The sequence below is a fragment of the Procambarus clarkii genome, chromosome 21 (assembly GCF_040958095.1).
Source record: "Procambarus clarkii isolate CNS0578487 chromosome 21, FALCON_Pclarkii_2.0, whole genome shotgun sequence".
NCBI lineage: Eukaryota > Metazoa > Arthropoda > Malacostraca > Decapoda > Cambaridae > Procambarus > Procambarus clarkii.
In genome coordinates this window covers 11,324,987-11,342,402 of record NC_091170.1, presented here as the reverse complement: position 1 = coordinate 11,342,402, position 17,416 = coordinate 11,324,987, and positions in this window count along the sequence as shown.

The following is a 17,416-nucleotide window of genomic DNA, read 5'->3' as shown; positions in this document are numbered from 1 at the left end:
TTTTTTAGTGTCAGAGTAGTTGACAAATGGAATGCATTAGGCAATGATGTGGTGGAGGCTGACTCCATACACAGTTTCAAGTGTAGATATGATAGAGCTCAATAGGCTCAGGAACCTGTACTCCAGTTGATTGACAGATGAGAGGCAGGACCAAAGAGCCACAGCTCAATCCCCGCAAGCACAAATAGGTGAGTACACACACACACACACACACACACACACACACACACACACACACACACACACACACACACACACACACACACACACACACACAAGAAGGGACCGACAAGAATGAGAGGAGGGGATGAACCAGCCTTGCTTGATCTGATATTTACCCTAAATGAGTCGGATATAAGGGAAGTTAAGCTGGAAGCCCCTTTGGGAATGAGTGATCATAGTGTATTGAGCTTTGAGTACCAGGTTGAGCTGGGAATTATCACCCTCAAAAAAGAGCTGGGAACCAAAGGGCTGGCGTACCGAAAGGAAAACTATGAGGAAATGAATAAATTCCTATGGGATACACATTGGGACACAGAACTCGGAAGCAAGTCCGTACAAGACATGATGGACTATGTCACCCAAAAATGTCAGGAGGCTGTAAGCAGGTTTGTCCCAGCCCGACAGGAAAAAACAGTGAAGCAAAGGAAGAATCCGTGGTTTAATAAGGAATGTATGAAAGCACAGGAGCAGAACAAAAGGGCATGGAGGAACTTCCGTAATAACAGAACACCAGAAAGTAGAGAGAGATACCAGAGAACCAGGAACGAGTATGTCAGTGTGAGAAAAGCAGCTGAGAAAAAGTATGAAAATGATATAGCTAATAAAGCCAAGACCGAACCCAAGCTACTACACAGTCACATCAGGAGGAAGACAACAGTGAAGGAACAGGTGATGAAAATTAGGGTGGGCGAGGACAGGTATACAGAGAATGACAAAGAGGTGTGTGAAAAACTCAACAAAAGGTTCCAGGAGGTCTTTACAATAGAACAGGGAGATGTCGCGGCGCTAGAAGAGGTGGCAGCAAACCAGGTGACCTTGGATAGGTTCGAAATTACAAGAGATGAGGTCAAGAAGCACCTATTGGAGCTGGATGCGAGAAAAGCTGTTGGGCCGGATGGAATCTCGCCATGGGTATTGAAAGAGTGTGCAGGAGCACTTTGCCTACCACTCTCCATAGTGTACAGTAGGTCACTGGAAACGGGGGACCTACCAGAAATATGGAAGACTGCTAATGTAGTACCAATATACAAAAAGGGTGACAGACAAGAGGCACTGAACTACAGGCCAGTGTCCTTAACTTGTATACCATGCAAGGTGATGGAGAAGATTGTGAGAAAAAAACCTAGTAACACATCTGGAGAGAAGAGACTTCGTGACAACCCATCAACATGGGTTCAGATAGGGTAAATCTTGCCTTACAGGATTGATAGAATTCTACGATCAGGTGACAAAGATTAAACAAGAAAGAGAAGGGTGGGCGGACTGCATTTTTTTGTACTGTCGGAAAGCCTTTGACACAGTACCCCATAAAAGGTTGATGCATAAGCTAGAGAAACAGGCAGGAGTAACTGGTAGGGCGCTCCAGTGGATAAGGGAGTACCTAAACAATAGGAAGCAGAGAGTTACAGTGAGGGGTGAGACCTCAGACGCGTGAAGTCACCAGTGGAGTCCCACAGGGCTCTGTACTTGGACCTATCCTGTTTCTGATATACGTAAATGATCTCCCAGAGGGTATAGACTCATTCCTTTCAATGTTTGCTGACGACGCCAAAATTATGAGAAGGATTAAGACAGAGGAGAACAGCTTGAGGCTTCAAGAAGACCTGGACAAGCTGCAGGAATGGTCGAACAAATGGCTGTTAGAGTTTAATCCAAGCAAATGTAATGTAATGAAGATAGGGGTAGGAAGCAGGAGACCAGATACAAGGTATCATTTGGGAGATGAAATACTTCAAGAGTCCGAGAGAGAGAAAGACCTGGGGGTTGATATCACGCCAGACCTGTCCCCTGATGCTCATATCAAGAGGATAACAGCAGCAGCATATGCCAGGTTGGCTAACATAAGAACGGCCTTTAGAAACTTGTGTAAGGAATCTTTCAGAACATTATATACCACATATGTCAGACCAATCCTGGAGTATGCGGCACCAGCATGGAGTTCATATCTAGTCAAGCATAAGACTAAAATGGAAAAGGTTCAAAGGTTTGCCACCAGACTAGTACCCGAGCTGAGAGGTATGAGCTATGAGGAGAGACTATGGGAATTAAACCTCACTTTGTTGGAAGACAGAAGAGTTAGGGGGGACATGATCACCACATTCAAGATCCTCAAGGGAATTGACAGGGTTGATAAAGACTGGCTGTTTAACACAAGGGGCACACGCACTAGGGGACACAGGTGGAAACTGAGTGCCCAAATGAGCCACAGAGATATTAGAAAGAACTTTTTTAGTGTCAGAGTGGTTGACAAATGGAATGCATTAGGAAGTGATGTGGTGAAGGCTGACTCCATACACAGTTTCAAGTGTAGATATGATAGAGCCCAATAGGCTCAGGAACCTGTACACCTGTTGATTGACAGTTGAGAGGCGGGACCAAAGAGCCAGAGCTCAACCCCCGCAAGCACAACTAGGTAAGTACAACTAGGTGAGTACACACACACACACACCCAGTCAGTCAGTCAGCCAGCCAGCGGGAGGGTCGTGCTCTACGAATATCTTCAATATTCTCGGGTTTATTGAAGATATAGGGCCAGATCACAGATCTAGGGTATCACTAAGTGTATAACTGCCAATAGGAAAGAAAGAAGTACAGTGCTATCACTAGAACTTTGTGTAAAACAGTGAACAATCTCCAACACAGGCCCCGTGGGAGGGCCACTAGGCTTTTTGGTTACATATTGGTGCCTAGGGATCTATAGTGAACAGTGGTACAGTAAATTAGTGAACAGCAACAAAGCAGCCACAACGACACAGTGACTGACTCCAGAGATTGGTGTTAGATAGAGAAGAACCGCCATCATCAATCTACTAGAACTTAGTGAATCACCAAGTGGGAGGCAACAAACGGATCACCCCGTCATCCATACATCGTCATTACTCATCTAGTTGTGCGAGCGGGAGGCTGACTGGTAGGTACCCGTCTCTGGTCAATTATTCAGGTGTACAGAGTGAGGGACAATATTACAGAGTCCTGTTCAGTATATCATATATATCTAAAATTTCCAAGTGGCTCATCCGGGCAGAGGTTGACACTTATGGGACTTTCGTGACACATGCACACGCACGTGCTCGCACGCACGCACGCACGCACACGCACGTATGCACGCACATGCACACGCACACACACACACACGTTCAGTCAGAGTAGAAAGGATTAACACTTTTGTGGAAAGGTGATAAGGCCCCAGACACTCATACTCCAGACACTCTCTTACCCCCCCATCTTATTAACCCAAAACACTCCCCTCCCCACTCCCACTCCCACTCCCCCTACAACTGACCAAATATACAAGCACACCTGACCTGAAGTTACCATCTCTGACCCCTCTCACCCTCCCAATTTCCCATGCACCCTCCCACCCCCTACAAACACACACACAAATATACACACTCATGCACACACACTCGCACTCACATGCACAAACACACATTCACACTAGCGACTAGTGACCTTATCTATCCTCTACCTTATCTACCCTGGTGTCCAGTTCACCCATCCCTTCAACTTCCCACGCCTCCCAAGACCTCCCAAGACTCCCCCCTCCCCTATACACAAACGCCCCTGCACTCACACACCACTTGCCTGACCACACACACACACACACCTGTGACGACACGCGAAAGAGACCTGGGTGTGGACGTAACACCTAATCTATCTCCTGAGGCAAATATAAATAGGATAACGACAGCAGCGTACTCTACACTGGCAAAAGTTAGAACATCATTCAGAAACCTAAGTAAGGAGGCATTTAGGGCGCTTTACACTGCCTATGTGAGGCCAGTCTTAGAGTATGCCGCCTCATCATGGAGTCCCCATCTGAAGAAGCATATAATGAAACTGGAAAAGGTTCAGAGGTTTGCAACGAGACTCGTACCCGAGCTGAGAGGTATGAGCTAGGAGGAGAGACTACGGGAATTGAACCTCACTTCGTTGGAAGACAGAAGAGTTAGGGGGGACATGATCACCACATTCAAGATTCTCAAGGGAATCGACAGGGTTGATAAAGATAGGCTATTTAACACAAGGGGCACACGCACTAGGGGACACAGGTGGAAACTGAGTGCCCAAATGAGCCACAGAGATATTAGAAAGAACTTTTTTAGTGTCAGAGTGGTTGACAAATGGAATGCATTAGGAAGCAATGTGGTGGAGGCTGACTCCATACACAGTTTCAAGTGTAGATATGATAGAGCCCAATAGGCTCAGGAACCTGTACACCTGTTGATTGACGGTTGAGAGGCGGGACCAAAGAGCCAGAGCTCAACCCCCGCAAGCACAACTAGGTGAGTACAACTAGGTGAGTACACACACACACACACACACACACACACACGAGCACACACACACGAGCACACACACACGAGCACACACACAAACACACGCATGCACGTGTGTTTGTCTCTCTCTTATCCCTCTCTCTCACCCCTCCCTCTCAACCCACTCTCTAACCCACTCTTACCCCTCTCTCCCACTAGCTCCCTCTCTCTCTCTCTCTCTGCCCTCCTGACAAATCCTATCACGGCACAACTAGGAACAGGGGCAAGCATGATAGCCAGAGGTAACAGAGAAACAAGGAAAAGTCAAGGTGACGAAATGAAGGAAATGTTCACCCAGTTTCTGGAGGACATCAAGAGTGAGATGCAAGAAATGATGCAGCAAATGAACAAAATAAGCAACCTGAAAAATGAGCTGACAGGAGCAAAGGAGGAGATTAGAGCCCTCAAAAAGAACGGTATCGATGCTGAGACTCAGAAAATCATCCCGGGATAAGGTGGTAATAGTATTTTGGAAGAGAATGCCACAATAAAAGCAACATTTGCAGAAATGCTAAAAGAAAATAACTCTCAATTAATGTCTGCAGTGATGGAGGTAGCCATGAAAGCAGCCACATCACAGGAAGTGGCACGCTCCTCTAGCCAGCTGCTGGAAAGGAAAAGATCAGTGGTAGATCAGATAAGGACAAAGCAGCAGTGAATGAAATACTGAAGGCACTAGACATGGAAGGGGCTGAGCATAGCATTGAGAAGGTTTTCAGGCTAGGCTGGTACAACAAAGACCGCGACCATGTGTTAAAGATAGTGTTTGCAAACGAGAACACAAAGGAGAAGATTCTAACAAGGAAGGGCTACCTGTAATATGTGGGAGAATTCAAAAGTGTATTCCTCCCGTGGGGCATGATGAGGGAGGAGAGAGCCATGGCAGCAGAAGCAAGGAAGAGGCACAGCGCGAGAGAGAAAAACCAGGAAACCATAGCTCACAACACAACATCCCCAGAGGCGATGGGAGAACCCACAACCAGCTACCCAGTAACACCAGTGGGGAGGGCAACCCCACCACCCTCCTCTGCATAGAAAACTCCCCTACCCCAAACCCTCCCTCCCTCCACTCAAATGCTCAGCCAAATCTCCCTCCCCCCCACCCCCCACCCCCCACACCCACTCCCGGGGATGTTGTATTGGGAACTATGGTTTCCTGGTTTTCCTCTCTCGTCCTGCGCCTCTTCCTTGCTTCTGCTGCCATGGGTCTCTCCTCCCTCGTCATGTCCCTCTGGAGGAATACATTTTTGAATTCTCCCACATATTGCCGGTAGCTCTTCCTTGTTAGAATCTTCTCCTTTGTATTCTTGAGTAGATCTCGACAACACATGAAGTTCCATGAAAAACTTTCTAATATGCTACACTCACCTGAGGTCTTTAGGAGAAGAGTGAAATCTGATTATGCATTTTGGTTCTACAAGGTAGCCAATTCCATCAAATTCTTAAATATGTACCCAACCCAATTAATGATTAATCAACCAATTACTCCATGGGATAATTGGGATCTATCAGTTGATTTTGTAAATGCACCCAAGAAAGATAGTGTACACTCCACATTATTAAAACAGTTAACACTGAAAAGCATCACTGAAAGTACTCAGAGTATGGGTAACAATGTGTATCAGTGCTATACCGACGGCTCTGTAGAAGAAGGTGGACGATGTACTGGATGTGCATGTAATATATTTGAACAATCTTCTCTCGTACATACAGCAATGAAGCGCGTCAATGATTGGGCAAGTACAACTCAAACCGAACTTGCAGGCATATACCTTGCCACTGAATTTTTAAAAGACAAAGGCAGTGGACTTATATACTGTGACTCGCAGAGTGCACTCCTGGCACTGAATGCACATAGTAGGGATACCCAGAAAATAGTCAGTGATATTCGAATGAATGTTTTAGCTGCTAAAGAAAACAGATTTGAAATTAAATTCCTATGGATACCATCACATGTTGGCATCTCAAGGCATGACACTGTTGATATGCTTGCAAAGACAGCTTGTAGGAAACCAGTAGTAGAAATTGATATGGGTGTTTCACTAGCAGTGACAAAGAGAATACTTAAACAAATATCTAATGAAGATCTCACCGACCTAGCAAATTCACAAAGACCTGAAAGTTGCAGTATTAAATATTATGATAGATATCGTGAGGAGACATTCACATATGGGACTAATAGAGCAAGAACTAGGCAATGTGATGTTATAGTGGCCAGAATACGCCTGGGATATAGACGTATCTGGCAGCTTTCTCGAAACCCAAATGTCGAGTCCACAATGTGTCAACTTTGTGAAAGAGAAAACATGCACTCACTTGAACATTATATTGTAGAATGTCCTATATTGTCTAACTTTCGCCCTCCTGGGCTGAGGTATGCTGAACTCTGTAACTACTATATGAGTACTGGAACACTTGATGATATATTGGACTTGTACCCTAGATTAACCATGTAATGTAACTATATAACCTGAGTTTGTAATAGCATCTTAATCACCTTCAGTGGTTAAGTTCTTAATTGCACACTAGTTTCTTTTGTCAGCTATCTCACCCTGTCAGAGTAAAAGAGACAAATATATGTGTATGTATGTGTATATATGTATGTATGTATGTGTGTGTGTGTGTGTGTGTGTGTGTGTGTGTGTGTGTGTGTGTGTGTGTGTGTGTGTGTGTGTGTGTGTGTGTGTGTATGTATGTGTGTATGTATGTATGTGTGTGTGTATGTGTATAAAGCTGATCAGAATTGCATTTCACCATTATAAATTCACATTAATGCATTCATAAATCTATGTATCTATGTATTTACGTATGTAGCTGAGCCTAACATTTTAAATGCACTACGATCACCTTCTGTGGCTGTTCAATAAATCTCTGAAATGTATGTTTGACAAATCTCTCACCCTGTCCATGGAAGACATTAGAAAATGTATATATATTCACACACAGAGATCACACTAACGTGATGCATCAAATGAACAAATTCACAAGGGCAGTGACGAGGATTCGAACCTGCGTCTGGGAGCATCCCAGATACTGTCTTAATCGACTGACCTGTCGATTACCCTGTCGTAGCTCAGTCGATTAAGGCAGTGTCTGGGATGCTCCCAGACGCAGGTTCGAATCCTCGTCACTGCCCTTGTGGATTTGTATATATATTCTGGTTAGCATTGTAAATGTGTGGCCACGTCTGTGGTAGAAAATAATAATAAAAAAAAACAAAAAAAAAATCCCCACCCTTCTACCCCTCCCCTCCTCACGCCAAGTCCCCCCTCCCCCTTTTCCTTCCTGTCCTCCCTCCCCTTTCACCCCATACCCTCTGTGTCCCTCCTCCTTCACTTGACCCCCCACCCCCACCCCTCATCCCAGTATCCTCTGCAACCCTGTTATCCACCTCACAAATCCTAACACCCATGGAACAGCTTCCCTAACCAGCAGAACACTCACCAAGGAGGCGATTTGAGAAGGGACAGAAGAAAGTGAGCCTCAAGGCAATGTACACTAATATAGATGGAATTACGAATAAAGCAAATGAGCTTGGAGAATGGGTACTAGAGGAAAACCCTGACATAATATCTCTCACAGAAACAAAGCAAACGAAAACCAGAACAAATGCAGTGTTCCCACAGGACTATTATGTTATGAGGAGAGAGACGGAAGGAAGAGGTGGTGGTGGTGTAGTTCTGCTGGTAAGAAAAGGCTGGAATTTTGAGGAGATGGTTATTCAGGGCTGTGAAGGTTTCAGTGACTACTGTTATGATCTCAGCCTACAGGAGAAACGAGTCTCCCTCCTTGAGAGTTATTCAGCAAGCCTGACCTAACTAGAAGGTCTAGCAAATATTGAGGTGATAACCCATATGAAAAATGGCTGGTTGGATATGTAAAACAATTTAAGATTATGGGCAGTAAGTAAAGAAATAGATAAATGACTGGCTAGGAGATGTGGACATTTTGCTGGAGGCGTGAGGCTCGCTTCCGGAGGACCTTGACCTCACTTGAGTGCCAGACATCGCAGGGGGAAGCCGCGCTCCGTGAGCTCCCGCCAGAAGGGAACCCCTAGTGATATATCTCGAAGAGAAGAGAAGTGTGTAGACGTGCCAGCTGTGGAACCGAGCTGGGAACGTTGTGGAATCAAGTCCTGGTCGACGAGCAGAGTTTAATAAGCTACTCAGAGGCATTTTCGTGGGCTGTGTGGAGCGCCCTGACCAGACGCCGTCAGAGGGAAAGCGCCCTCGATCAATTAATCTGTGGTAAGCACGATATACGCCAGTTCATAGTGATCACTTGTAGTTGGTCGTGTGCCCAGCGACAGTAGCGATGTTTATTTTATAAGTTAGACATGTTTTAATAAGGCAGAAAGCCTGAAATAAGAGAGTGGAGAGGGAGGAACACGGAGCGACGTCCGCCCCCTCTGAGCGCTGGCGGACGACTGAGGGAGCCTGGCTCCGGATGGAGGAAGACCCTCCCAGCGAGTGAGGACCGCCGCCAGGCGAGGTGGAGTATGGACCCGCCCAAAACGGGGGAGTCCACTCTCACTGTATGTAGAGAACAGATAGAGGTTTGAGGCAAGCATATTGTGTGGTTATTTTTGTTCATGTGTTAAAGGGGAACATTTTATTGGAGTGTCGATGGGTTGCAGGTTTGTTCTTTGGGGAAGAAGTTGCTGAGAACTTCGAAGCCAGCAGATGAAGTAGCTGATGAGACTCCAAGGTAGTGGAGCAGAGGACCTCGAGCTGTGAGGAGAAGCAGCAGTGAAGAGGAGTGTCACGTGCTTCTGTAGAGGTGGAGAAGCACCACAGTTGCTCGGGGAAACTTCATGGTGTAGCAGCCAAGAGAGCTGTGGAGGACCCTAGCAGAAGGGTGAAGCACCGTAGTTGCTCAAGGAAACTTCATGATAGCAGCCTGGAGGAGCTGCAGAGGATCCTGGTAGTGAAGCCCGGAAGAACCTAAGGATATTAGGGTAGTGAACTTCCAGAGGTGGAAGGGGAAGTTCTGGTGGATTACTTATAGGGAGTTGATAGTGTTTGGTTGTCAGTAGCGTGCAAGACGCAGTGAGAGGTGAGTGACTGTTGGCATTCTTACGTCAAGGAGTTTTTTATACTGAAGTATCAATGAACATTTATACTGGTATATGTTATTGCATTCAAATGCTGATTTTCTATATATACATTATCTTGCTGATAGTGCAACAGCGTATGTAGACTTGATCAACTTGAGGAGGTTGATAGTATCAGGTGGTGAACCAGGAGATAGGATACCACTTGATAAGCTGATAATAGAGTTCTGATGGTGTTGGAGTGCAACCTGATTGTGATATTATAGAGTATAGGATTCATTATTATTATATGTGTGTATGTATCGTGTATGTGCTTTGTCCAGTAAATGTATCCCAATTTGCTGGTGTTTGCCCTTGTCCTAGTGAGGCTTCCCAGGAGGTAGTAAAGAAGGAGAGAGAGAGAGAAAGAACCAAGAACCACTGCCGTGGACAGAGTAAAAGGTAATACTAATAAGTCAAAAAGGGGATTGAGGAGATCATATCACCTAAGGAGAGAGTGGGGAGTCACAGCGGCTCGAGTGGGTGTGTGCACGTGACAACGAGGCTAAGTGTTGGAGCCGCATCCCCTAAACGTGTGACGTTGAGCCCCTCTCCAAGAGCCAGAAGCGCCAAGGGTGATCTCCTAGTATAAGCACTCTACCGAGTTGTGGGTTGGGTTGTCCGTAGAGAAGGATCAACGACGACAACACCAACCAACCCACAGTCTATAATACTACATAATAAGTACCATAACAACAGGATGACAAAAAATTATAGTGGTAGTCATATATAATCCACCACCAAATGACATAAGCCCCAGACAGGAATATGATAGAAACAACTTGGGTACCATAACATAATAGAGAGAGCAGCTTCTGTTGCTAGCAGGAATGGATCTGGACTACTAATCATGGGAGATTTCAACCATGGGAAGGTAGATTGGGAGAACAGAGACCCTGCATGGAGGATCAGAAACATGGAGAGCTAAGCTGCTGGACGTGGCAACAAGAAACTTTCTAAGCCAGTACATCAAGGAACCAACAAAATGAGAGGAGAAGATGAACCAGCAATGCTTGATTTGATATTTACCCTAAATGAGTGGGATATAAGGGAAGTTAAGATGGAAGCACCCTTGAGAATGAGTGATCACAGTGTACTGAACTTTCAGTACCTGGTAGAGCTAGGAATTATCTCCCAAAAAAAAGAACTAGGAAGCAAAAGGCTGGCATACCGAAAGGGGAATTATGAAGAAATGAGAGGTTTCCTAAGAGAAATACCTTGGGACACAGACCTCAGAGATAAGTCTGTACAAGATATGATGGCTATGTCACCCAAAAGTGTCAGGAGGCAGTAAACAGGTTCATCCCGGCCCAAAGGGAAAAATCCGGGAAGCAAAACAAGAATCCATGGTATAATAGGGCATGTATGAAAGCAAAGAAACTGAACAAAAGGGCGTGGAGGAACTTCCGGAATAACAGAACACCAGAAAGCAGAGAGATATACCAGAGAACCAGGAATGAGTATGTCACGGTGAGAAGAGAAGCAGAGAAAAAGTTATGAAAATGATATAGCAAACAAAGCCAAGACCGAACCAAAGCTACTCCACAGTCACATCAGAAAGAAACCAACAGTGCGAAAACAGATATTGAAACTTAAAACAAGCGAGGACAGGTATACAGAGAGTGACAAAGAGGTGTGTAAAGAACTCAACAAGAGGTTCCAGGAAGTCTTCACGATAGAACAAGGTGAGGTCACTGTGCTAGGAGAACGGGAAGTAAACCAGGCGGCCTTAGAAGGGTTCGAAATTACGAGAGAGGAGGTCAAGAGACACCTGCTGGATCTGGATGTTAGAAAGGCTGTTGGTCCAGATGGGATCTCACCATGGGTACTGAAAGAGTGTGCAGAGGCACTTTGCTTGCCACTCTCCATTGTGTATGGAGAGTGGCAAGGAGATGGGAGGTCACTGGAGATGGGAGACCTACCAGAAATATGGAAGACGGCGAATGTGTTGCCAATATTCAAAAAGGGCGACAGGCAAGAGGCACTGAACTGCAGGCCAGTGTTCTTGACTTGTATACCATGCAAGGTGATGGAGAAGATCGTGAGAAAAAACCTGGTAACACATCTGGAGAGAAGGAACTTCGTGACAAATCGCCAACATGGGTTCAGGGAGATTAAATCTTGCATGACTGGCTTAATAGAATTTTACGACTAAGTGACAAAGTAGGTAATTATCAAAAGAAGGCACCAAACCGGGAAGGCTATGTAGCACATTCAAATGCGCAGAATAATCAGAGGGCGCTAAATATCACCAAGGATGCCAATACAAGAACAAAAACGCATAACGCGAACGATATCAAAAGTATCCAAGTCACCAAGAATTCTATTGAGGGACACTTGACCGCGAGGGGCGGTCGGAAAGCAAGACACACGCTCGTCCTGGAAGTCAGGACATTCAAGAAGGACATGCACGACCGTAAGAGGGACAATGCAGCTAGGACAATAAGGAGCAGGGCGATGCTCCATCAAGTGACCATGGGTTAAGCGAATATGTCCAATACGCAACCTCACCAGAGCTGTTTCCCATCGCCGGTTACGGTGGAAGGAGGACGGCCACGAGGAAACACAACATTTAAGAGTATGTAGTTTGTCACCAGTAACAGACGATCAAGAAGCTTGCCAACGGGTAAGGACGGAGGAATGGATAACCGGGTAAAAGTCGGAATATGGAATACCTTTACGAGAGATGGGACAAGAGCGGACAGCTTCCTTGGCGGCAGCATCCGCACGCTCATTTAAAGACACACCAATATGGCTGGGAACCCAACAAAACTCAACCGACTTAAATTTACTGTGAACAAGAAACAGCCAATGCTAGATCTCGACAACTACTGGATGAACCGGATTAAAGGACCCGAGAGCCATGAGGGCACTACGAGAGTCAACAACAACTACAAAGGAAGACTGACAACGAGAAAGCAGGAGACGAAGAGCATAGAGAATAGCATAAAGCTCCGCTGTAAAGATGCTAGTCTCCGGAGGTAAGCGACACATATAAGTGCGATCAGGAAAAACAACAGAGTAGCCAACACCGTCCGCAGACTTAGACCCATCGGTGAAGACAGAAACGGAGCGGGAGTGAGAAGAAAAGTGCTCAAGGAAAAGGCGTTTTTGAACCGTAGGAGGGGTAAAAGCTTTAGTGATACGGGTCAAGGATGTACAAAACCGCGGAAGAGGGACTCTCCACGGGGGCAAAGAAGGAACAACACGAGGAGAAACATTAGAAATACGAACGGAAAGAGAATCCTGTAGGCGAGATAACCGGGCAGAAAGAGGGAGGTGGTGAAGAGGAACAGGAACCGCAGGAGGGGTAAAAGTTAAAGCACGACAGAGGCGAGAGGAAGGATGTTGTAAGGACCGCGCAAGATAGCGAAGACAGTAGCGATCACGGCGGTCCCGGAGAGACAGGAAGCCAGTGTCAACATACAAGCTAAGGACGGGAGTCGAACGAAAGGCACCAGAACTGAGACGCAACCCAGTATGGTGCAAAGCATCAAGACGGCGAAGAGTAGAAGGAGAAGCAGACGAGTAAGCAGGGCAACCATAATCGAGCTTAGACAGGACGAGAGAGGAATGTAAAGCAAGGAGAGTGCGCCTATCTGCCCCCCAAGAAGTATGGGATAAGACCCGAAGGAGGGTAAGGGCCTTAGAGCACTCAACACGGAGGTAAGAGATATGGGGAGACCAAGACAAACGAGTGTCAAGGAATAACCCCTAAAGCTTCGCGGAATCTTTGTACTCAAGGGGATGACCATAAAGTGACAAAGAGGGACGAAGAACGACCCGTTTCCGCGTAAAAGTCATGGCACAAGTCTTAGAAGTAGAGAACTTGAAGCCATGATCGGAGGCCCAAGACGACCAGGTGACAAAGATTAAGCAAGAAAGAGAAGGATGGGCGGACTGCATTTTCTTGGATTGTCGGAAAGCCTTTAACACATTACCGCATAAGAGGCTGGTACATAAGCTGGAGAGAAAGGCAGGTGTAGCTGGTAAGGTGCTCCAGTGGATAAGGGGGTACCTAAGCAATAGGAAGCAGAGAGTTACGGTGAGGGGTGAGACCTCAGATTGGCGTGAATTCACCAGTGGAGTTCCACAAGGCTCTGTACCCGTCTTATCTTGTTTATGATATATGTAAGTGATATCCTGGAAGGTATAGATTCATTTCTCTCAATGTTTGCGGACGATGCCAAAATTATGAGAAGGATTAAGACAGAGGAGGACTGCTTGAGGCTTCAAGAAGACCTAGACAAGCTGAAGGAATGGTCAAGCAATGGTTTTTAGAATTTAACCCAAGCAAATGTAATGTAATGAAGATAGGTGTAGGGAGCAGGAGGCCAGATACAAGGTATCATCTGGGAGATGAAATACTTCAAGAGTCAGAGAAAGAAAAAGACTTGGGGGTCGATTTCACGTCAGACCTGTATCTTGCAGCCCATATCAAGAGGATTACATCAGCGGTATATGCCAGGCTGGCCAACATAAGAACGGAAACTTGTGTAAGGAATCATTCAGAACTTTGTATATCACATATGTCAGGCCAATTCTGGAGTATGCAGCCCCAGCATGGAGTCAATATGTAGTCAAGGATAAGACCAAACTGGAAAAGGTTCAAAGGTTTGCCACTAGCCTAGTACCCGAGCTGAGAGGTATGAGCTACGAGGAGAGACTACGGGAATTAAACCTCATTTCGCTGGAAGACAGAAGAGTTAGGGGGGATATGATCACCACATTCAAGATTCTCAAGGGAATTGATAGGGCAGATAAAGCTAGTCTATTTAACACAAGGGGCACACTCACTAGGGGACACAGGTGGAAACTGAGTGCCCAAATGAGCCACAGAGATATTAGAAAGAACTTTTCTAGTGTCAAACTAGTTGCCAAATGGAATGCATTAGGAAGTGATGTGGTGGAGGCTGACTCCATACACAGTTTCAAATGTAAATATGATAGAGTCCAGTAGGCTCAGGAATCTGTACACTAGTTGATTGACAGTTGAGAGGCAGGACCAAAGAGCTAAAGCTCAACCACCCACAAGCACAATTAGGTAAGTACAATTAGGTGATTACACACACACACACATACATAAAATTAGCACAATTAGGTGAGTACACACACATACACAAGCAGAGAGAGTTACTAGAGAACCAGGAATGAGTATGTTAGTGTGAGAAGAGAAGCTGTGAGAAAGTGTGAAAAAGATATAGCTAATAAAGCCAAGACCGCTTTATAGCTAATAAATGTTAGACCAATCCTGGATTATTTAACTCCACCCTAGCGTCTATAACTAGTTAAACACAAGACAAAGTTAGAGAAGGTTCAGAGGTATGCCACCAGACTATCCCAGAACTGAGTGGTATGAGCTACGGGATCTAAATCTCACGTACCTGGAAGACAGAAGAGTAAGGGAAGACATGATAACCACCTACAAATTTCTCATGTAAATTGACAGGGTGGACAATGACAAACTATTTAGCACGGGTGGAACATGGACAAGGGGACACAGGTAGAAATTCAATATCCAAATGAGCCACAAAGATATTACAAATATTTTTTTCAGGGTCAGAATAGATAACAAATGGAATGCAATAGGCAGTGATGTTGTGGAGGCAGACTCCATGCACAATTTCAAATATAGATTTTATAGAAGCTCCAGAATAGGTTCCAGCCAATAGGCTCCAGAATCTGTACACCAGTTGATTGACAGTTGAGAGGCGGGACCAAAGAGCCAGAGCTCAAGTACAACTAGGTGAGTACACACACAAACAAACACACATGTTCTCGTAAATTTAGTCGCAGAAAATTGCATGGCTTTGTGACAGACGGACAGAAATATATAATATCGTTCACCTGTAGCATACACACCTGTGTGTTCTAGCAAGTGTGTGTGTTCGCACACATTTCCTCAACACACACACACACCAGAGGGGCCTGGTGGATAGCGCGCAGGACTCGTAATTCTGTGGCGCGGGTTCGATTCCTGCACCAGGCAGAAACAAATGGGCAAAGTTTCTGTCAACCTGATTTCCCCTGTTACCTAGCAGTAAATAAGTACCTGGGAGTTAGTTAGCTGTCACGGAATGCTTCCTGGGGTGTACTCACCTAATTGTGCTTGCAGAGGTTGAGCTTTGGCTCTTTGGTCCCGCCTCTCAACTGTCAATCAACTGGTGTACAGATTCCTGAGCCTACTGGGCTCTATCATATCTACATTTGAAACTGTGTATGGAGTCAGCCTCCACCACATCACTTTCTAGTGCATTCCATTTATTAACTACTCTGACACTGAAAAAATTATTTCTAACGTCTCTGCGACTCATTTGGGTACTAAGTTTCCCGCCTGTGTCGTCTTGTTCGTGTCCCACCCGTGCTGAAGAGTTTGTCTTTGTGCACCCTGTCAATTCCCCTGAGAATTTTGTAGGTGGTTATCATATCTCCCCTTACTCTTCTGTTTTCCAGGGATATGAGGTTCAGCTCCTCTAACCTATCCTCGTAGCTCATTCCTCTCAGTTCCGGGACGAGCCTGGTGGCATACCGCTGAATTTTCTCTAACTTTGTCTAGTGTTTAACTAGGTATGGACTCCAGGCTGGAGCTGCATACTCCAGGATTGGTCTTACATAAGTGGTATACAGGATCCTGAATGATTCCTTACACAAGTTTCTAAAGGCAGTTCTTATGTTGGCCAGTCTAGCATATGCCGCTGATGATATTCTTTTGATTTGGGCCTCTGGGGACAAGTTCGGTGTGATATCAACCCCCAGATCTTTCTCTTTATTTGACTCTTGCAGGATTTCCACCTCCCAGATGATACCTTGTGTTCAGCCTCCTTCTTCCTTCGCCTAATTTCATTACCTTACACTTTCCTGAGTTGAACTTTAGCAGCTATTTTCTAGACCATTCCTTCAGTTTGTCCAGGTCATCCTGTAGTCTCTTTCTTCATCCGTCTTGATTCTTCTCATAATTTTTGCATCATCAGCAAACATTGAGAGGAACGAGTCTATACACTCCGGAAGATCGTTTACATATATTAGAAACAGGATGGGTCCAAGTACTGAGCCCTGTGGGACTCCGCTGGTGACATCTCGCCACTCTGATGTCTCCCCCCTCCCAGTTACTCGCTGTTTCCTGTTGCTTAAGTATTCCCTTATCCACTGGAGCACCTTACCTTTTACTCCTGCCTGTTGCTCCAACTTTTTTAACAGCCTTTTATGGGGTACTGTGTCAATGGCTTTCTGGCTGTCCAGAAAAATGCAGTCGGCCCACCCTTCTCTTTCCTGCCTAATTTTTGTTGACTGGTCATAGAATTCTATTAAACCTGTGAGGCACGATTTACCATCCCTGAACCAATGTTGGTGGTGCGTTACAAAGTTATTTCCCTCCAGGTGCTCTACGAGCCTTTTGCTTACGATCTTCTCCATCACCTTGCATGGTATACAAGTTAAGGAAACTGGCCTGTAGTTCAGTGCCTCTTGCCTGTCACCCGTCTTGTATATTGGGACTACGTTAGCTGTCATCCAACTTTCTGGTAAGTTTCCTGTTTCCAGTGACCTGTTATACACCATAAAGAGTGGTACACTTAGTGCTTCTGCACCTTCCTTTAGTATTCATGGTGAGATTCTGACAGGCCCAACAGCCTTTGTCACATCCAGCTCCAGCAGACACCCTTTGACATCATCACTGGTGAGGTCAAATTCCTCCAAGGTTGCTTGGATTGCCTCCTCATTTAGTGCAGGGGCTTCTCCTTGTTCTAATGTGAACACCTCCTGGAATCTCTTGTTGAGTTCTCCA